This window comes from Cryptomeria japonica, chromosome 3, assembly GCF_030272615.1.
Source record: "Cryptomeria japonica chromosome 3, Sugi_1.0, whole genome shotgun sequence".
NCBI classification, from domain to species: Eukaryota; Viridiplantae; Streptophyta; class Pinopsida; order Cupressales; family Cupressaceae; genus Cryptomeria; species Cryptomeria japonica.
In genome coordinates, this window is record NC_081407.1 from 838,031,625 (window position 1) to 838,055,039 (window position 23,415).

The window sequence follows — 23,415 nt, forward strand, 5'->3', positions numbered from 1 at the left end:
AATATGGTTAAGGGTGATCTACTAAATCCCTTTGTTCTAAAAGTATAAGCCTTTTGAGGAATTGAGATGCTTGTTCCCACCAATTGGGTGCTCTGGTCAAAAGTTTCTCTTTCTACAAAAGGCTTTCTTCTTTGTAGGTGTTAGTGGGCTCACAAGTCATTAGAACACTTTAATAAAATTCAAAAGTAAAAAAGAAAAAAGAAAATTCACAAGTCAAGCTCTATATTGAATTGTTTTTATTTCTTCTCTATAAAATATGGTCATAATAAACAACATAAATTAGACTTTCCATGATCCCTAAAAAATAAAAACAATTCAAAAAAAGTTAAGCTGTCATTTGTTATAGAAAATAAATGGACCAATCTACCTAGTAATTTAAATAGAACCAAACTATTTAGCATTAAAAATTGGAATATGTATAGGTTGAAGGTTTTTTACTTGAAAAACTATAATAAAGGAGAGTGAAACAACCTAGGTTCCTCTCATTTGTTACATTCAAATTGAGATGGATCCATCATAATCAAATGGTTAGGATTGAAGATTTTCCCATTTCTTCCAAATGGAGAACAAGTTAGTCTTTTAAAAAGAGAAAAATTGTTTTTAGCAACCACCAAAAATTGGTTGGGCTAAATTGAAGTTTGATTATGCCTCTAAGGGTAACTTTTCTATCTCTAGTGCTAGTTGTGTCTAGTTCATGCTTGTGATGGTTCACTTGTAGCCTAGATGGCAAAATAATTTAAAGAATTGCAGTTTCCTAAATTGTACTCCCATACAATTTTGTCTGCATTTGGGCCCTCACCTTGGCATTCATTCTTTGAGCCCTAGAAGGCACCTATTTTTTCTCATGCTATGAAAATTTATCACCATTATAAATACACACCCCATGATGTCGTTAAATTGTGGTCTTCTATTAGGCAAGAATAGGGTGTGGCATATTGGTCACCTCAGGACCAGAGAACCCAGTACCCTAGTCCTCCCAATTAGGATCTAAATTTGGGCCCCTTAATGGTCAGTAAATGTGAGCAGTAATTATAGCTTTGTTTCAGCTTATGTTGGAAAATTAAATTGTCATTTGATGAGTAAGTATAAAAGGAGATCTACCCCTCTCATTTAACATCCACACATATGAAATTCAATTTGAAATCAAGCAATCAATCATTCAAGTTCAAGAAAGCAAGCATTGGAGTTGACATTCATGTTTAATGTTATTAAAGAATGAAACCCTAATTCAGTGTGGAGACAAATAAAACCTCACAAGGAGGTATACCATTTGTTTTTCAACTATTATTTATCATCTCCCTCAAAAGGGAAACATTTCCTTTATTGTAATTCAATTATTTTACATTTCTATTTCATGGTTAATTCCTATTGGGTAAATTTTTGTAAACTTGTAAAGGGTTACAAAAAGAGTGTTTCACAACAGGATTCAAGATAATATCTCTCAGAATGCAAGATATGCTTCCTCTTAATTATAAGGGAAGGCTCCCCCTTTCTACTGTAATTATTCTACTTCCTATTAACTACTAAATTTACACTAATAAAAGGTACAACAACAACTTAGTTCTCTTTTTTCAAAACCAATTCCATCCAATTCCCTTATAAGAATAGAATTTTTTCCCTAATTTAAACAACTTAAAAGATTATTGATATATTCACTGCCTCCCGTGAGCCCAACAAATCTGAGGTAATGACCCAAAAACTCATGATTATGACCCAAAAGGTCTCCAAGGACATCGAGGTGATGAAATGCAATCACAAACAAAGAATTGAAAAGGTGGAACAGTCTATGATGGAGATAAATAAAAACCTCAAGACCCTGGTTGACATAAGCAAAGAAGCCATGAACAACAATTTAGAGGGGCTTGAAAAGATCAATGCCATGGTTGTTGAATATAGATCCTATCATAGTGAACCTGTCAAAGATCTTGGAGATGAAGATATAGCTACTAGAAACAACAAAATCACTGGTCCTAGTTCAACAAGATTTCCATCCAGATGAACAAGGATCTAGTGCACTCTTTGAATTGAATGATTTTGTTTTGTCTTGTTTGTTTGTGTCTCTTTTGCTTTCGTGTCTTTTCTGGGGTGCTCCCCTATTTTGCTGATGGGCAGATTTTATAAAACTCTTGGTTTCGGGTCCATGCAAAACCCGTTTATCTTTATCAAAAACAACTTGAAAAATTGCAGTAATACTTAAACTAGTTATTTTGGAAAGTAAAGTAGCCATGAAAGAACAAAGTCTTCCATTAGTTTCCTCTTTTGAAAATGGCCTAGGGACGGGAACTCACACACTTAAGAACTCAAAGAATTTTTTGATGTATTACAACTCCTATCAACAACTATAACCTAAATATACTGTTAGCTCAAAGACTGCCACATATATTGAAAGATATTCTACTCTAAGTAGATAGTCTGTGTAGTACAAAGAATTTAATTTGTATCTTTTTACATTTAACTCGAGGGATAATTTGCAAAAGCACACAGACTTGAAGAAATGTTATCTTAACCAGATTCCAATTATTGAACCTTCAAAGTAACTCAAAGATTACTTGTAAAAATCCGAAGTTCTTCAATATCCATTACCAATAACTTTCACCAACATTAATGAATTAAGAGAATATGATACTAAATGACATAAGAACATCAATATCACACAAAGATTGAATTCAAAACAATTTTTAAATGCTAAGATTCAATCCTTCTTGATTAAATTGTAAAGTCATAAAAAGAACACAAAGTTTCAATTTGCTCTTCACTTGGGAAAAGTTTTGTTGCATAAAATAAAGAACAAAAAAGATCCTTATTAGAATAATAACCCTCATATATATAGAAGAGGGGTACAACATGAAAATATGAAAATATAACTAAACTATGAATAAGTCCAAGAAGAGTTTGATTTGACTTAGGACTTGTGCACTCAGCAGGTGCACAAGAGAAATTACAAAAACAAACATGAAGTGTCGCTGGATAAAACAAAAAGCCACTCCAAGAGAATCATGAAAATGACTAAGTGTCACTTTCTTTAGGTAGAATTATTCTTTTGAAATTCCTTAAACTTATGAAAAGCATGCTTCAACTGAACTCCATCTGGTCCATGGGCATTACTGGTAATAATCTTGAATCTAGTAATGGAATCCTCTAAATCAGTATAGCATTTCTTATGCTTCCTCGAAATTGAATGTAGAAAATCCAGAAAAAATTTAAGGTCAACCAACTTATCAGTTGAGGATAAAGAGAAATCCTTTGTATCAACTTCAGAAGTTATAAGTAAACTAAATTCTTTAATGATCTCATCTACTGGTAGCACTTTCCCATCTTGATCAAGGAACACACATGGAATTTATAAAACTTTTGCAACGATCTCTTCCTTCTTTTCAGCACATTCCTTTACAACCTTCCTCATATCATTGACTAGTTTCTCAAGAATTTTTATCTTATGTTCTAAGGCTTCTCGTTGTTCGACACACATGCATCGTGAAGGAATAAAATTATTTTGTATGAGTTCATCAGGATCAAAATCTTCAAATTTTATCCAAGCCTCAAAATATCTTTCTTGCATTTCAAACTCCTAGGAGAAGACCTCTATGTTGCTACCTATCTCTGTCCTAACAATATAAAGATAATTAAAAATTATACAAGTTGAACCAATGATTTATCTACCTTTAATCAACATTTGATCTATCCATTCTGCCATAGATCTAGTACGAGATGTTTCTTACTCAACTCTTTTAACAACCTCCTCATCCAAGGAAGAAGTTGTTGGCTCAATAGTCTCAGAAGACTTATTTACCTTGATCAAGATCAGAGTGAGTTGCTATATCCTCTCTTTGAGCTGGTCTTTCTTGACCTTGTCCTCATCATATCTGGCAACAAGATCTTGGAAAGCTGATATTCTATCACCTGAAGCAGAATCATGAGCTTATTTTCCCAACTCAACCCTCTAAATAGCATAATTAGTATCCTGTACTTGACCAATAATTGCATCTTGTGGAGGAAAAACACCCTTAGCATACTTGTTCTTATCCTTATCTACCTTTACTCTTGATAGAGTCTTAGCCTTCTTGGTAGTTTTGGGTTTGACAGGAACAAGTTGACTGAAATCAAAATCTTTAGAGGAACAACTTGGTTCTTCCTTTTCAAGGCATTAGTAAACAACCAATGTGGCAAGGTAGAATCATCTTCCCCACCAACCATTACATCCTGGGAAGGATTGATAGAGTCCTGAATGGTTGTAGTCACAAAAGGAGAGGCTATGGTGATCATATTGGTGGGATTTTAAAATGAAGATTCATTTGACCTAGAACTCGGTAGATTGATGAACTTATCAAAATAATCTAATATAGATGTAGACACTCGAAAAAATATTAGAAAAGCTGAGAAAACATTCTCAATATTATAAAGGGGTGTGTCTAGGGATGACTCAATAGCACTTGTGGAAGATACATGAATAACACTTGATGAAACAACGCTTGCAAATATTAGAGGCTCAGATTTAGAAGTAGAGGTTCATCTATATGTGGCATCTCTTCTACATTCAACTCATCTTGTGCCTGATCAACCTCTTGTTCATGAACTAACTCTTCATTGGGAAGTTCACCCTTCTCTTGCTCATTTGGTACATCCAATTTTGATATCTCCTGAACATTAGAACTCAAGGCCCTCTCTGAGATTTACTTTTCTTGGATCCAACTGTGAATTTCAAGTTAGGATATTTCATTGGAGTCACAACATCCTTCTTGTTCTTGGTTCTAATCTTAGATCTCTTTCCCATTAGGCCAACAATGTCATCATCAAAACCAGTGGAGAAAGGGTTTAGAGGAACACCATGCAAAGATAACCAAATATTAATATTCGTGAGAATACTCTAAAAATGTGCTCTAATGAAAATACACTCCTTTCGCAACCACTAAATAAGAGGAAAAGGAGTAGAAGAAACCCTATTCTTTCCATATAAAGGATCCAAGATGTCACCATCCTCTTCTAGATAATGAGAAACATCGGCAAGACCAAATTTCTCAATTTCTCATCTATAAAGCAGCAATAATCAAGTTACCTAATATCATGATCAGACTTATAATCAACCCAAACATCTTCGATCCGATGAACATGCACATATGCCTTATTCAGTTTTTTTCTCATACCCCTATAGTCAAAGTTCTTTCTGGCTTTGAATAATCTCATAGTGACTACTCATCTCATCCTCCATGGCTCCGGCCTTGAAAAAAGAATTGATATAATTTATTTCAAAAGATATAAAGAATTTCAAACCTATCTTATGAGAGCCAGATTGGGACTCATGTACTGCATTCATTTGATGAGAAATCTCCATTAGCACAATCTTGTTAAAAAGATGTTAAGGGAGCATGAAGGGCTTACCGTTAAAATATCCGACCCTGATATAGGTGAAGGTTAGAAACTGAAGAAACATGCATCCGTATTGAATGACAACTTCCCATATGAGATCAGACACCCTCTTATTATATAGATTTTTATCCATCATAACCATATAATAACCAAAGAATGTACCATTGACTCTTTGAGAATGACTATGACTTTATTTCAATAACAATAGGGTAATAGAAATCATATACCTCAACTTGCCTTTTGTCACTAGTAGTAGTCAGGCTAGGAAAGTGTCTTATTGAAGGTGCAGTGTACACAAAGTAAGAAGTCATATAGAACTTAAGAGTAGTAGAAACCTTGGTGAGCTGCTCACGGATGGCATCACTGATTTGCTTTCCCCAAAATATCTTTTCCTTGTTTTGTTTGATAACATGGATGTATTGATACATCTACTTATAGAAAGCATTATAAGTAGGATGTCCTCTAACTCTACTCAAAAGAGTTATCAAACCATTGACTTCTTCAATGAAGTCACACCTGGGAAGATTTTTTGACCATCTTGCAATAGTTGGCCTTGCAGTTTTAAGCCAATTTTCATTCATATCACTCCTAAATTTGTCATAATTCCTGTCAAAGTAGGATACAACTAACTGCATAGTGATATCTAAATGTCTCTTAATACTTGGAAATTTGAACACTCAATCAAATAAATCTTCATCAAGCCTAATTAACTTCTTTTCAAGACTCAGCCTCCACACTTTTTCTTTCAGGATCAAAACATTTTGCCACTTCCATCACAAACTCAGGATCCTATGCTGACATGGGAAAAGTTACAACTAAATGTCTACCACTATTGATATCTGCTTCCATATCTTCATACAAAGGTGCTTTCTTGATTCTCTTGAGAAATTCTTTTAGGTCAAGATGACCTATCTCCATGTCTCTAATATGATGAATATTAGTATCAACATGATAAACTTCATCAATTTATTTTTGTTCATATGATTTGAACAAACTCTGACAATAATTAATTTGAGATAATTAGGTATTCCAAAAACCTATTTTTAAATAATTTAATATTTCCAAAGTAAATGGAATAAAAAATTACGATTTGCATGTGTGCAAATAAATGAATTCAAAATTAAAATATTTAAAAAAATATATTTATAAAAGTGTAGAAAAAACAAAAGTAATTAAAATTCATTTAATAATTATTTAACTATACTTTGGAAAAAATCCCCAAAAACAAGTGTAATTTGGACCCATAGATCTGAAATACAAATTTTTAAAAAAGGACCAAAGTTTTGCTTGGGTCAATAGACCTGCCATAGACTTAAAACAAGGCATAAATATCATATAATGTAGGGCAGGTTCATAAGCCCGTACTGCACTTAAAATATTTTTAAGTGGTGTCGGGCGGGGTCGTAGAGCCGACACACACCCCTTCATGGTGTATGGCGGGTCTACGGCCAAGCCAAACACCAAGGGAGTATTGCAAGTAAACTAGGGCACGATGAGGTGTTTGTAGGGGTCTCCCACCTGTCATAGACCATGCTATGGTGTATGGTGGCCTAAAGGCCTTGCCAAAACCACAATGAAGATTGCGATATAAAAACAATAAGGTGGGTCAGTAATCCACCACACATTACACTATGGTGTGTTACAGGCCGTCAACCTTCCACAACTCCACAATATTAAAAATACAGCACACGGGTAAGACTTGGTGTCCTGGCGAGGTCGCTAACCTACCGTAGATCAATTGATGGAGTGTGGCAGGCCTAAGGCCCTATCACGATACCATACTAAGATATAGATGGATGAATCAAAACAAAAACCCGACTGAGATCAAAGATCTGAGTGGGTGAAAAGATATGGAAAATGATTTAATAAACACATAAATTCATGAAAAGAGTAAAACAAAAAGGGTAATAAAAACCCTAAATAAAAGGGAAGAAATTCATACCCGAAAATGGAAGTTGAGAATCCTTCTCCTTCTAGCCACAAATTCGATCTTAGAGGGATCAAAATGAAGATTAAGAAGATAAATAAGTCTTCAAATCAAGATACAAGACTCCTAAACTCTTCAAAAATCCCACAAATAACTCAAAGTTCATTAAATAAGTGCAATTCAGGTTTATAAAACCTGAATTGCACCTAAAAGGTGAAATTAGCCAAAAGAGATGTAAATCGGGTCTACGAACCCGAATAACACCTAAATTATGAAACTTGGTGTAAATCAGGTTTACAGACCCGAATAACACCTAGACTTCACAAAAAAAGCGAAAAAAGGGATAAAACAATGAAAATAACACTTTTGACTACACAAAATATCTCAAAAAGTGAACCATAGAGCAAAAAAACCCACAAACGAACAAAAATTTGTGGCGTACCCTCATTTTTGCTAATGCTAAAAAATTAGGATAACATTGGCTCCAATTGGGGAATGCCCTTTTTAAGCATTCCACTAAGAATGAGTAAATGATGTAGAAGCTCGATGCTATATGTGTCATCATCCATCTAACGGAGAAGAGTCAGGTGACAAGAAGAACTAACACAAAAAGAAAAAGGGGAAGATCCAAGACAACTTGCTAAAACGTCATTGAACATGATGTGCTTGTCTAGATAATTCTCATATGTTTGATCTTCAAATTCCTTCACCAACTTTAAAGCTATTAATTATAAAGTAATTAAAATATCAACATTAGTAGCATAAAGAAGTTGAAAAGGTGATAACCCAATGGCCCTCTTTGGGGTAATCCGATCAGCCCACAATGCATCAATCAATGATTTATGCCACAGGCATTGATTTTCATAATAATCTAAAGAATGAGCTAGAGTGATATGTTACTCAAAACAAAACTGAATAATCTCATAGGATGAGAAGTAAGTAGCTATATTTTGTACTATCTTGTTTGGAACACCAAATCTACTAACAATGTTCTCCTTTATGAAATCACATACTACCTCTGACGTAGCATGCTTGACAAGAAGAGCCTCCACCTATTTTGTAATATATATTGTTTCAGTTATCACATAGTACAATTTCTTCCACCGTATTGCGGTTTTGTATAGCGAGAAGACTCTCCATCTTCAAAACTGGGGAAATCTCTGCACTTCATCTGCGATACTAGCTAGTCATCGCTTGAGGACGAAAGGCCAACAAAAAATATTGATGCACACTTGGAGCCCTGGTTCCATGGCGGGCCCAAGTCATTTAGGCGAGAGGTGAAGCCAAATTTCTTTCCCTTGCTACATGATATGGAAAATTAAATCCTATCTCCAGATCATGGACGATTCAGATAGTTTCAGAGTGTTGAGATTCTCAAGCTTGAATAATATCATTTTGGTCTATGATATTGGTTTTACAGTTTGCGTTTTATTATTATTATTAAAGGTCATTAATTTTCTATCATTTGACCTAGTTTATAGACACACGTCATGATATTATTTATATTATTTATATTGTGATAAAAGAAAAAAGTCCAAAAGCAAACTAGAAACATCACCATTAATTTAAGAAAATTATTCAAAAATTATTTCAGATGGAAGCTCATTCAGAAGATACAACTATCACCTTCTTGTCCCTACTCACTTCTGCGAAGGTGGATCAGTTTGGTTGTCTTCCCTTTGTAGCCCTCATTTCTATACCTTTTGGTATGTGGTTTGTGGCTTTTCCACTACGCCTTGGACCAAATCTACAAAACATTGTAACCTTTCGATGTGCCTTTTATTTGCATCTTGGCTTCAAAGATGTTTTATGTAGTTTGTTCCCCTGATTTATGTATTGAGTATAGGACAGTTTTGAGTTTCCCTCATCACTACTATGGCTTCTTATGTGTGAGTTCCCTTGACTGTAGTCATTTGGGGCTCTCATTGATCATCACGTCCTATAGGCTATTTTGGTAATCATGCTTCCGGGATGGAGTGATGGGTCCTCTACGAAGCCTCTCATGAGTTACTGGGTCGAGCAGTGCTTTTGGTAGACTATTTCTTGTTAGGGTATTATCTTCTATGGCTTCGGAAGCTAGGGTTTTTGCCCTAGGGTCTTCCATTGATGATGGGTATTTTTGGGGTTTATTTTTTGCAAATTTTCATGGAAGATGGTGTTCTTATTTGTGCTGGTTCTTTACCATCTACAGTGGATTATCTTAGGATGTGTGTTGAGGGTTGGTTACCTTGAGGGAGATTAAACATAAAGGGCTCTACCTCCTTTGTGTCTTTTTTTGTGATGGGCTCTAATTTCTAGTGGTGGATGCTACTTCTTTCATGGATATCTTCTTATGCCCATACTTCTTTTGTCATCTGTTGTGCTCTTGTGGAGTTACTCTCTCAAGATATCTTGGTGGGATTTTTAGATCGGATCTTCTATGTTTTGGCTTGTGGGTAAGGGATTCTCCTAATATGTTCTTTCTTAATGCATCTTTGATCATGAGTGTAACTGCAAATAAAGAACCTATACAGGTGATCAATAATGTGTTGTTCATAGGGTTATTCGTTAGTCAAAGGTTCAAGAATTCCTTTCAAAACACTTTGAGTTTATTTGTACTAGCCTATTCAACAATTTCTATGTTTAATGATTTCTTGATTAGGCCAGATGTGCTTCATAGCATAAGGATTTTAGGATTCTCCAATTTATTATGGTTCGCCTCCTTTTTGGATCTTCAAGGTGGTTCTACTAGCAAACGATTTCATAAAGCCTTTCAAAATGTGTTGATTGTTAACTATTCCATTGGGTGCATCAATTTTTGTTTAAGGGGGTCCTTCAAGAAGATGGTTTGGGATTCCTACCTAAACCCCTTATGTGCTAATTAGGTAGATTTTGTGTGTTGGAACCCTTGTTCTTGATAGTTGTTGCTTCAATAAAAGTTGTCCTTCCAAAATGATAGTCGTTCTTGATAGTTGTGCTCGGTGGTCTCACTACTTGTGGCTTCCTCCCTTTTGTGCACCACAATGGTAGTTATGTAATGGTTCAAGCATATATAAATTCATGTTTGTACCTATATATATCTTTTCTCATATCACCTCTTCTAATAGAAAGGAGAAGTCTGACTTCATGCCTTGAATACTAAAGGTAATTTGAAGACAAATATATATTTTTTAGGTTACTTTTAAACACTATGTAAACAACAACAAAATCATAAGAATCCGTCTAGAAATTTCTAGCCCTCAAACATTTTAACCAACTCAAATATGCATTCCCAAAATGTAGGGCTAATAATTTTAGAAAAAAATTCCAATTAATGGAGTAGCAAATTTTTTTTTGGCTTCATGGGAATACCTATTCCTTAAAAATAGACCTTGAAGCCCCCTCATAGGACCTAGTCTTAGAGTAGCAAAACCTGCTAATTAACATGATAATATGTGTAGCGTCCTAAAATTGTGACACTTGCAATTTCGACTGCATTTTGGTCTTCACAATGGCAACGCAACACGCAACCTGAATGGAGACCCCAAAACTTGCTCGCGACACTGAAAACTGCATTTTTCAAGCACCCTGGCCTGAACCTCCTTGCACCCTGCTGTCCCGGGAGGTGGGACCAGAGCGCCCAGCACCCTGGTCCCTCAGGACCAGGGCGCCCAGTGCCCTGGTCCCCAGGACCATGGCGCCCAGCGCCCTGGTCCCTGGGTCCTATTTTGGGCCTGGTCTCCTAAGGGGCTTGAGTCTTTTTGTTTGCAATTTGGAAATTACATTTCCTGGTCGGCCTAAGGTCGGGAAAATCAGTCTATCAGCCCTAAATGACAAGTATATAAACTACATTTTCCTCTTTCATTCGATATGATGGAAAAGGCGTGGAAATTATACTCAAGCATTCAAGCATTCAAGCATTCCTTCAAGCAATTGATCATTTCAAGTCTCCATTCAAGGCTAAGTGTTGCATTCAAGACAAGGATTCAACCATTGAAGAGGAGATCACTTACTACATGCTACATACAACATACTACATATTACAACAACATACAACATCTAAACCTTCGCACATAAGGATACAAACATCCTTAGAACAAGGTATTAGTACTTATTTTACAGTCATTTACATTTACAGCTCTTGCTCAATTCTTGGTTAATTCCAAAACCGGGGTTTTACCTAAAGGCAAACCCCTAATCCCTAACCCCCCAATCGTCTTCACTTTTCTGTGTGTAGGTTGCAGGTACGCAGCTGAAATTGAAGATCTAGAATCCTTGTGCAGAGACGAACCGATCCCCCTTCGTTTGACGGATTTTTCGGAGGACCGTGGTGCTGGGCGCCATCGTCCCTACAACTTTTGCTCAAATTTGCAGGACAGCGCCGTATCGACATTTTACTGCTAATTCCAGGTCCGCAGCTTCATACTATATTCCTATCTCCGTTTATAAGCAAATCTTTGTCACTTTCTATGCATGCTTAGCTTAATTCTTCTATGCACATTCTTTACAAAAGAGGGTAGCCTTGCTTTCTTAACCCTTGAAACACATTTAGCATCCAATCTTGCATTGCGTGGGATTGGATCTTGTGGGTTTCAACGCCTCTTTTGAATGTAAAGTCTCTCCCCTAAGTGAAAACCATTGAATCCTAGCGAACCTCCCTTCTCTCTCCTCGGAGTTGGAAGAGGGGAGAACAACTAGGGTTCGATCGCGATTTTCCACTTTACATTTTGGTGAACCCGACGTGAACACCCTTTCTGATTTTTCATGCTTAGATCTGAAAAAATTGATTACATTTCCATGTTTGATCTTTTGCAAAATTTTAGAGGTGATTGCATAAAAACCCTAAAATTTCTTTATAGTAATTAAACTTGTGAAATGCTTAGTTGTTAATGCTTGTTTCAGATCTGCCCTTCTATTACAAATTATCAATTCATATCTGTGCTTTAATTTTGAAAATTAAGTGGTTAAATATCAAAACCCTAATTTTTGAAACCCTCTTAATTCAACCTTTGTCCGACAATTTGACCGATCAAAACATCTCCAAATCAGCTGTAACTTTGGATTCTGCAATAAAATCACAATATCCTTCATCCCTGAAAATTTGGAAAAAAGTTGCGAGGACCGTGTTGCACTCCGAGCGCCATCGTCCCCGACATTTTTTTCAAAATTTCGGGAGCGAGATCTTGCTGTATTTTCCTGCTAAAATCCAGAATTTTGGCTGATTTTGTCAATTATAACACTTTCAAAATTACAGTCAAAGTTGGTCTTGCGATTGCTTGGTCTAAGGCTTCTAATCATTCAAAAATTGTTGAAATTGAAATTCTGTGTCAAAATTGTGTTCTTACTGTCCTAAATCTGAAAATTGTGTTTGCATTCATTCGAAATTTCAGTGCTTTATTCAAATTCTTGCATTTTGTGACTTTTGAAATTAAGTGCTTAATTACAACAACTTTGATTTCCACTTTCAAAATTGAATTTTGCGTGAAATTGAGTCAATTTTCAAATTTCAAAATTTGCATTGCTCTTGACATTCCCTCTAAAATCATAAAATTCAAAATTTCAGTTTCCCTCTCTTTTTCAAAATTCAAAATTTTGCATTTTTCGACAATCTTGATAGGGTTCAATTTTGAGATTGCAACTTTAATTTGGCCTATCTACATATCGTAAAATCACTCAATTTTTTTGGATTAGCTCTAAAATCATCATACCTTTCATCCCTGAAAATTTCGAAAAAAGTTGCAAGGACCGTGTTGCACTCCGGGCGCCACGGTCCCGGACATTTTTTCCGAAATTTCGGGAGACTGTTGTGATTGCATTTAACAGCTTAAATCCAGAAGATTGGTTGATTTTACTGAAAATTGCTACCTCTAAATTCAAAATATTCTCTCTCTTTCTAGTGCATGAGTTTTACAACAATAAGCCCTACTTACACTATTCCCGTTAGACGAAGCCGTAGAATTAAGTCTTTCCGAGGTTTAACTACCGAGGAGATGGAACCTAATTTGAATTGCCTTTTTAACGAGGACATGGGTAATTCCTCTAATCCTCCTAATGAGGAAGAAGCTCTCCATGAGGTTTCTGTAGAACAACTTTCGAAATTGGATAACCAATTTGACGATTTTCGACAATGGATGTCTCAAGAATACCCTGATAGTCAAGCTCTTCCTTTAATTGAGGGTCTAAAACGTATGCTTCAAAGTGATAAGAATGGAATTGATATTTTGCATGGTATTGCACACATTGTGGATTCGAATGTGATGCCTATGAAAAGTTGTGCCGAAACCTTAGGTTATACACAACCCCCTACTCAAGATAATCATTCTATTCCTTTGATGACTTCTATTGCTAGCATACCAACCTTTACATCAAACATAATGGCTACTTCTACACAAGACATTCCTCCTGTGATTACCAGTCACAGGAGCAATCCTCCTTCTTCAATTAACCCTCTTCCTTCATTCAATCCGACTTCTTCATTCATTCCTTCAATGAGTGTGCCTATTATATCTCCACAAATGAACATGACGCAAGGGGGCAATTCATTCAACCATTCCATTCCTCCTTGTAGTGTTCCTCCTGTCCAATCATCTCCTATGACTAATTATCATAGAGTCCCACCACCTTACTCTTTACCTTCTTTCAATAACATAACACCTCCATCTCAATCTAACACATCCAATATGAATTCTTCGACTGAAGCGACCATTAACAATCTTGCACAAACTGTCTCTTCTTTACAGCAACAAATTGCCTCCATGAATCAATCTAAGTTTAGTGTGCCCACATTTGATGTTGCGAGCCCACTTTCTCTTGACATTGTTCGAGCTATCCCCCCTAAACATGTTGAAATCCCGCATTTGGAGCTTTATAATGGTAAAGGAGATCCTCTAACACATGTTAAGACTTTTCAAACAATTTGTACTGATTTTGCTTATGACCAAAGGTTGCTTGCAAAACTGTTTACTAGAACATTAAGAGACAAAGCCCTACAATGGTATTGCTCGTTGCCTTCTTATTCTATTACTTCTTTCGAACAACTTGCAAATGCTTTCATTCAACAATTTCAAAACAATATAAGTCCTAAAGTTACTTTGATTGATTTAATGCATTGTAAACAAGGTGTTAAAGAAAAAGTGACTGATTTCATTGGTAGATATAACCATTTGTATGCTCAAATTTCTTTTCCAGTGCCTGACAATGATATTCAAAGAATCTTTATTTCTAATTTACAAAAAGATATTCGAGACAAACTTCTATTTTCTGAGTTTACTTCTTTCCACCAGTTGTGTGCGACTCTTCACAATTATCAACTGACTGTGAGTCAAATGGAACAATCACATCCTATAGCTCCGAGTGATAAGGGTGATAGCAGTCAACAACCATTTGGGAAGTTTAAACCGAACAGAGATTCCATCAAATTCAATGAAAACATCATCAACAACAATGTGAATGCAGCATCAGGTGTGCCTCCTATTTCTAAATTTTTCAAGAAAGAAAGAAAGTATACTCCTTTGAATGAATCATTGCATAGTATTATGAATAAGTTATTGGAACAAAATGTGCTTACTCTTCCTCCTATAAGACAAATTGATCCTGCAAAGATTACTTCACCTTATTTTGATAACAAAGCCTTTTGTCAATTTCATCGTCAGCCTGGTCATGATACTGAAAAATGTTTTTCTTTAAAGGGTAAAATTCAAGATTTGATTGATAATAATACTATTTATGTTTCTGGAGTGAATGATAAAGGCAACACATCTGTAGCTCCTCCTAACCAAAATCTTCAGATTTTCACTAATCCATTACCTTCTCATACCTCTAATGCAATTGAGGCTAATGATTCCTCTCTTTCATCTGATGGTCTTGTGTCTATGACCCCGAATGTGATTAACTTTGTAGAGCAGCAAGAAATCCCTGAAGAACCTTCCATCACATTTGATTCTAGTGAAACCATTAGGGCACCTGATGGTCCTTTATACATAGTTGCAAAAGTCAAGAATATGCCTTGCCGTGGAGTGCTTATTGATCCTTCGTGCATGATTAATGTTATTACTGAAGAATTTCTTTTTACTTTGCAATTGAATCAAGTGATCTATGACAAAACAGATGTGATTGTGAAACTATTTGATGCATTTTCTTCTCCCGCAATTGGTTCTATTACATTGCCTATTGAGGTCCATAACAAATCCCTTGATGTGAACTTTGCTATTATTCCTTCATCTGAACAATTTCGTGTGAAGCTTGGCTATCCTTGGCTATCTTCCATGAAAGCTATTGCTTCTCCTATTCACAAGTGTTTGAAATTTCCCTATAATGGTGAAGTTGTTACTGTCAATCATAGTCTCTTTAAACCAGCTGAAAGAACTTCTAGCGTTTCTATTGATTACTTTTGGCCTAAACAATTCCAATCTCTTCCTCCGCGAAGTGATCATCTTTTCAAATCTTATCAAAAGTGGAAAACAGATATGATCTTATCTCTAAGTGAACCTAGAACACCTAAGCTTGACATTCCTATCATTCTTGAGAAGGAAGTTCTTCCTTTGAAAGATAAAACTAATGTCTTTCCTCAAGAAGATTCCCAACCCATCCCTATGGATGTGACTATGTCTATGCCTAATAAACCTTCTAAAAGTAGACCTATACCTCCTCGTCATGATGGACTTGGTCTTCTCCCTAAACCAAATATTCTTCCTTTGTATGGAGCAGTTCCTCCTCCTTTTTATAGAGAGAAGAGACCTTCTCCTTCTCCTATTATCCAGCCTAAGAGACCACAACCTAAACACCCAAGTGCTAAGGATGAGAACATTCCTCCTCCTCAATCTTCTCCACTTCCTACTAAGGCTAGACGAAATCGTTCTGCACGGGAACGCCGGCGAAAGCGTCGTCTTAGAGCTCAAACTTTGCAATCTCCAAAAACACCTTCAACAAGCATTATTCCATTTTCTCCTCAGCCGGACATTGAGCCTAAATCTCCTAAACATAAGATGCATGATGGTCTTGATCCTGTGCGAGTTAAAGATCCTATTTTTATAAATCTTGATGATGATATGGATGAAAATGTTATTCATGATGAAAATGTTACTCCTCTTGCTTCTGATAGTGAATATGAACTTGTTGATGTTGATAACCATTTATCTAATGAATTTTCTAAAGCACTTACCCTAGCTCCTAGACAAGAACAATGTGGCTTGGAACATGAACATAGCCCTTGTTTGGATCTTGTGATAGCTCCATCTGCTGTGTTGGATGTTCCTCCTCTAGCATGTTCCCTGCCTTCCCGAAACATTGATCAGCAAGATCGGGGGGTAGATGACGTGCTAGACTAGTTACATTAGCATAGCAGATTCTCTCCCCCTCTCTTTTGTTACTTCTTCTATATGTTATTCTCATTCTTCTATTTGTTGTCCTTGGTGTTGTCTACTTGAGGACGATGCAAAGCATTGAGATCTCTCGGTCTCTCTCATGTTGACCTTCCTTGATTGGGGAATGAAGAACAATTATGCATACATACATATGATATATATACATGAATTATCATACAGCATACTGACCCCGAGGAAAGTGAAGTCACCTCGTGCTTTATGTTTTGTGTCTATTATCCTTGGGTTTATCTCACACTTGGGGGCTAAATCCTTGCGATAATGTGCTCCTTTCTCATTTCTTATGTGTATCACTACGTTAAAACAATCACCCCTGGTGAGGCGTGTGCGATCGCTTTAACGTAGGGGGGCATACATCCCATTCATATCTTTTCAAGATACTTGAGAATTTCTTGACAAATTTAGCCTTGCCTTGAAAATTTTTGATATCTTTCTTGCATGACTCATAGTGAGGGAACCTTACTACTGACAGTCATGGTTCTCCCTCGTGATCTTCCCTTTTACTTTGTCAATCGAAGTCGTAAGATCCTTAGTCCAGTGGGGGCTTGGTGTATCTTGCCTCCTTGACGTGGTGAAAGTCTTTCAATATTGTTTCCTTGTACTTTACCAGAAGTATGAGCATACATACTCCCGCTAAAGTGGGGGCTAAATGTAGCGTCCTAAAATTGTGACACTTGCAATTTCGACTGCATTTTGGTCTTCACGATGGCGACGCAACACGCAACCTGAATGGAGACCCCAAAACTTGCTCGCGACACTGAAAACTGCATTTTTCAAGCACCCTGGCCTGAACCTCCTTGCACCCTGCTGTCCCAGGAGGTGGGACCAGAGCGCCCAGCGCCCTGGTCCCTGGGTCCTATTTTGGGCCTGGTCTCCTAAGGGGCTCGGGTCTTTTTGTTTGCAATTTGGAAATTACATTTCCTGGTCGGCCTAAGGTCGGGAAAATCAGTCTATCAGCCCTAAATGACAAGTATATAAACTACATTTTCCTCTTTCATTCGATATGATGGAAAAGGCGTGGAAATTATACTCAAGCATTCAAGCATTCAAGCATTCCTTCAAGCAATTGATCATTTCAAGTCTCCATTCAAGGCTAAGTGTTGCATTCAAGACAAGGATTCAACCATTGAAGAGGAGATCACTTACTACATGCTACATACAACATACTACATATTACAACAACATACAACATCTAAACCTTCGCACATAAGGATACAAACATCCTTAGAACAAGGTATTAGTACTTATTTTACAGTCATTTACATTTACAGCTCTTGCTCAATTCTTGGTTAATTCCAAAACCGGGGTTTGACCTAAAGGCAAACCCCTAATCCCTAACCCCCCAATCGTCTTCGCTTTTCTGTGTGTAGGTTGCAGGTATGCGGCTGAAATTGAAGATCTGGAATCCTTGTGCAGAGACGAACCGATCCCCCTTCGTTTGACGGATTTTTCGGAGGACCGTGGTGCTGGGCGCCATCGTCCCTACAACTTTTGCTCAAATTTGCAAGACAGCACCTTATCGACATTTTACTGCTAATTCTAGGTCCACAGCTTCATACTATATTCCTATCTCAGTTTATAAGCGAATCTTTGTCACTTTCTATGCATGCTTAGCTTAATTCTTCTATGCACATTCTTTACAAAAGAGGGTAGCCTTGCTTTCTTAACCCTTGAAACACATTTAGCATCCAATCTTGCATTGCGTGGGATTGGATCTTGTGGGTTTCAACCCCTCTTTTGAATGTAAAGTCTCTCCCCTAAGTGAAAACCATCGAATCCTAGCGAACCTCCCTTCTCTCTCCTCGGAGTTGGAAGAGGGGAGAACAACTAGGGTTCGATCGCGATTTTCCGCCTTACAATATGTAATGATTCTTTTGAATGGTTAATATAAATGTAGATTTATTTAATTATTTAATTTATAAATTTATAAATAAATTTAGAATAATTTTTCTTTTTAGTCACCCATGGTATCCTCGTGACTCAGCCTAGCAACACTAGTTTCCCATTATGAGGCGAGCTAAGGCGAGACTAGTCCCTAGAGATGAGCTAAGCAACTCGTTAGCCAAGCCCATCGGTTGAATCCAAGCCTCAGAGTCAAACCCGAGACCAATGGGGAGCAAACCCATGGTCCAAGCCAGCTCTGCTACCTATCTAGGCTTATGATTCTTGTTCTAATAAGGGTCAGACAAAGAATAAAATTAGTATAGATATCTTAATTATATCTATTTTAAAATTCCAATGTGTATCAATCTTTAAGTGTTTATTGATCCAAATATGTTTTTGTTCTATAATGAAATAATAAGTGAGTTATAATAATAGAACTTTAAATATAAATTAGATGAATACATAGATGAATAAAATGAATCCATGCATGTGTAAAAATATAAATGAATCCATGACACAAATATCCCCTTAAGATTCCTTAAGGCAACATATATATAGATGATCTCTTGGATCATGCATATCTATAAATGAATCGATACATGTATACATACATTAAAAGATGATTGAATAGGTGATTCACACATTGAAAATTCAAGCTACTTGTGTAATTATATATACATGCACTATGACCACTTTGCAAAAATCCCCTTAAGACCACTTAAAACACCTTAGGACAACATAATTAAATGAATCCATACAACATAATTAAATGAAACTATACATTTGTAAATATAAATTAAATTAATACATAGATGAATAAAATGAATCCATGCATGTGTACAAATATAAATGAATCCATACATGTGTTTAAATGACCCCTTAAGACAACATGTAATGAAATGAATCCATACACATAAATAGAATTAAAAATTAAAATCAATACATACATGTTCAATGCATAGACAAAATAATTAATTTAAGAATAAAAAATGTAAAATCAATGTATAAAATGTAAAATAGATGCATCAGCAAAACTAAATTTCCACAAGTTATCAGAATGTAAACACATACATCTAAATATCTATATATATGAGTTTATCAAAATAAGACCTATCTAATATAATTCACTTGTTCAAACATGACAAGTGAACTTAAAGCTCCTGTTACATATAATCTAGATCCTCCCTATCTTTAATAATCTCTAAAAAAATTTCATGATATTCAATGGGCAACCTCCACTTTTGGTTGCCATGTCCTCTTTTTCGCAATGTCTCCAACTGTAATCTTGTTGCTACTACTAAGTGACTGAATTGTAGAACAATTTGGCCAAGCATATAATCATTGAGTGTTAAACCATTTGTATCTATCTTTATTTGTTGATAATAGGCACCTTTATCAACAATTGAACCAGTGGGATATTGTTGCCCATCATCATCGTTGACCGATTCCAATAACTTGCATTTTGGCTGTGTACATCTCAGTAGATAATAATCTACACTTTCAGTATTGCTAGGATCAGCAATCACTGCAAAAATATCACCTGTGAAAATAGACCACATGTATATATATTTCAAGCAATATTAGTTCATTATACATCTTTAACTAAATTTTGAACAATATTGAATTAAATAAGAATTCAAAAATTTGTACATATACATATATAATTTACAAATTATGCATGCATGCACCAGTAACAACTAAATCATAAACATGTTCATAATTAGGGGAATATATAGGATCATGAATATCAATAATGTCACTATCTTCATTAGGAGGCACTATGTAAAATTCTTTCATTTCCCATTGCAAAACATATCAATCAGCAATATTCTGACAATGAGTATCTATGTTGTTCACAATGCAATCAACACAAAAGCATGATTTTCCTCTATCAAGAATAATGTGCAGCTTTCTATATCCTGTAGTCATGACTTGATGAAAACTTCTAATACCATTAATTGATTGCAAATTATAAGGATTTGATCGATCAATATCCGATAATACAAATTATTTAGTCCATTTTAGTTCATTTCACACACACACACACACACACACATATATATACATGCAAATTTTAAAAATAATTCAAGAACACTTGACTGTTTAATAATATTTATGTATATACCTTTAACTTCCCAAAAATAACGCTTGTTGTAAGTTGTATCATGACCAGCAAAATGATTTTTGGACCATTCAACAATATCATTAGAATTACATATGGTGCTACGTGTACAGAAGCTCTCGCTTTAGAAAATTGGACAACCCATGTACATACATATATATATATTTAAATTAATCTATGAAGAGAATTAAAATTGTCAACAAATATGAAGAGAATTTACCTGCAAGTTCATGTTGGCGAAGTGCATGCTTCACACATGCTCTCCTTTTCCATGTCCACTCTCAAAGAAGTTCCACAAAAACTTTATGGTACAACGAGCATGTTGTAGGGATAACAAGTTAAAAGCTTTTGCAAACTTAAACTGCCCTGACATGAATAACATATATATATTTAAACTTTTGACTTGTTATACAATCAAATCATATATATAAGAAAAAAATCAACTTATACTCAATTTTAAATTTAATGTACTTACCGACACATCCATGTGACCAAATCCAATGTCATGTACATTCTATCCCATGATCTTTAATATTTTCAAAAAACATTCCAAAACAATGTGCTACAGAGCTCCTATCATGACATGTATCATCACTAATATAAAAATTAACCTCCTTGATGATAATGCATTCATTTTCATTACTCTCTATACCATCCACCTGAAATTGTGCATGTCTATAGAAAACTTGTACAAATATTGCAACTTAATTAGAATGATAATATTGACTTTGAATTTTTCTGTGAGGACTAAATGTATAGTTCTCGGAGAAATGTACAATTGAAAGAATACAACCTGGTGGAAAAAAATTCTTTTAATCATGAAACTATTTAGCCTGCCATCTTGCACCATGAAAATGGTGGATATGTGGATATACCATATTATGGAATCTATCTATAAACTGAATGTAGCGAAATTCACTCTCTTTCAACATATTTTTTTTGGATTCAGTTCCTGACTTACTTTGTTATGTCTCATATTCAAATCTCCTCCATATAGCTAGTGCATGAATATCAATATTCTCAGTTTTCAACACAAACTTACTCAAAACTCCACAATCATTGCATTCACCTTTTATAAATTGTATTTGGAACTCATCTCAATGTTCTAATTTATCACATAAAATAGACTTCAAAAATTGTGTTGTACTTGTAGGAATGACTAGATTTGGACTAATTGTTGCCATGAACTTCTTATATGATTTCAAGTGTAGATGAAATTCAACATGATTTCGACAACAACAAGTATCATGGACCCTATTTATGTGTACAAAGAAAGGACGTAATCTCTCAAACATCCTTTGGAAAATCTTTACATCTGAAAATTCTTGCTTGAATGCTTCAAACAATTCACTTTGTGTTGTATGTAAGAAATGTTTTGGATGGGTAATCTTTTTACCAACTTCATCTATCATCTGTATAGTTTCCCTTCTATTCGAGATTTTGTAATATCAAGATTAACACTCAAAACATTTAAAATTTTATATTTTTTCAGAATATTGTTTGATTTTATCTTGAACCCACCAAAATGAGATATGTAAAAGGGAACTGTAGGAATATAGGTCATTGATATTAGATCTAATACTAATTTTTATATTTGATGATGAGTAAACACATAATAATATAATTATGTTTGAAATGGGATAGGAGACATCTCCTTGAGTTGGGGAATAAATTAAAGGCTAGAAGTGGTTGTAAAATTGTCTAGGGGAGTGAAAACTAAAGCAAGTGCCAACAAGAGTGTGAAATTAGACTCTCAATTAAGATGTGCAATTTTAAACCTCAACATTTATCCCCCATTTTAACATTTATATGACAATATATGAATATGATTTCTAAACTACATAAAAGTGAATACTCATAAAAATGGAAACTTATAAGGATGATTAATGTATCTCCTAGTGTATTGATACCTACAATACAATGTTAGGGAACACACCTTGCAAAACCACTTTGTTAGCAAATTGAAAAATTACCTAGGATTCTTACAAAGAGTGGTGAAATTTAAGGGTAGATAAGTACCTCCTATTTTTCCTTATTATGGAGGTAGAAAGAGGGCATCATTTATAGAACATCAAACTATGAAAAGAGGGGATTAAAAATTAATTTGGGATCCTCATTTAGTAAATCAAAGCCATGTAAAACATTACTCACATGGATGAGAGTGGAATGATAATTGCAATGCAAAGAATACCATAAAAAATTTACTCCTCAAGCTAAAGTTAGAGGGGTCCACACTAATGTGAGTAATAGGATTTCACATAGATTGATCTATCAACCAACTAGAATTTAGATGCTCAAGTAACACATCATAGAGGGAATTTTAAATTGCAAACTAGGGCACACTAATTGTGCTATGATTCAATTTTTTTATTTCTTGCATCAAAAGAAACCTTTTTAGGGTTTTGACACCCTTTTTGAGCAATAAAATTAAATATGTCTTCTAGAGTCTAAATTGGGTACCTATGTCCAATTTGGGTTCCCTTGTTTTGTTTGAGAACTGGAGTCCAACTTGGGTGTCCTACTCTAAGTAGGTGTCCATGGGGTTTTGCATGAAACTTCATGAATTTTTTATGAACTTTCTGATGTGATGAAAATTAATAATTAAATTTATCCAATATTATTGAAGGTCCCTCTAATGATGTCATAATATGTGGATAGAATTCACTTATACAGATCACTTAGAGATCATACATAATATATATTAATAGAGGACATTAACCATCTTCAAGAGGTTGGCCTATGGTGGATGTACACCATGCCATGGATGCGATTACATTATG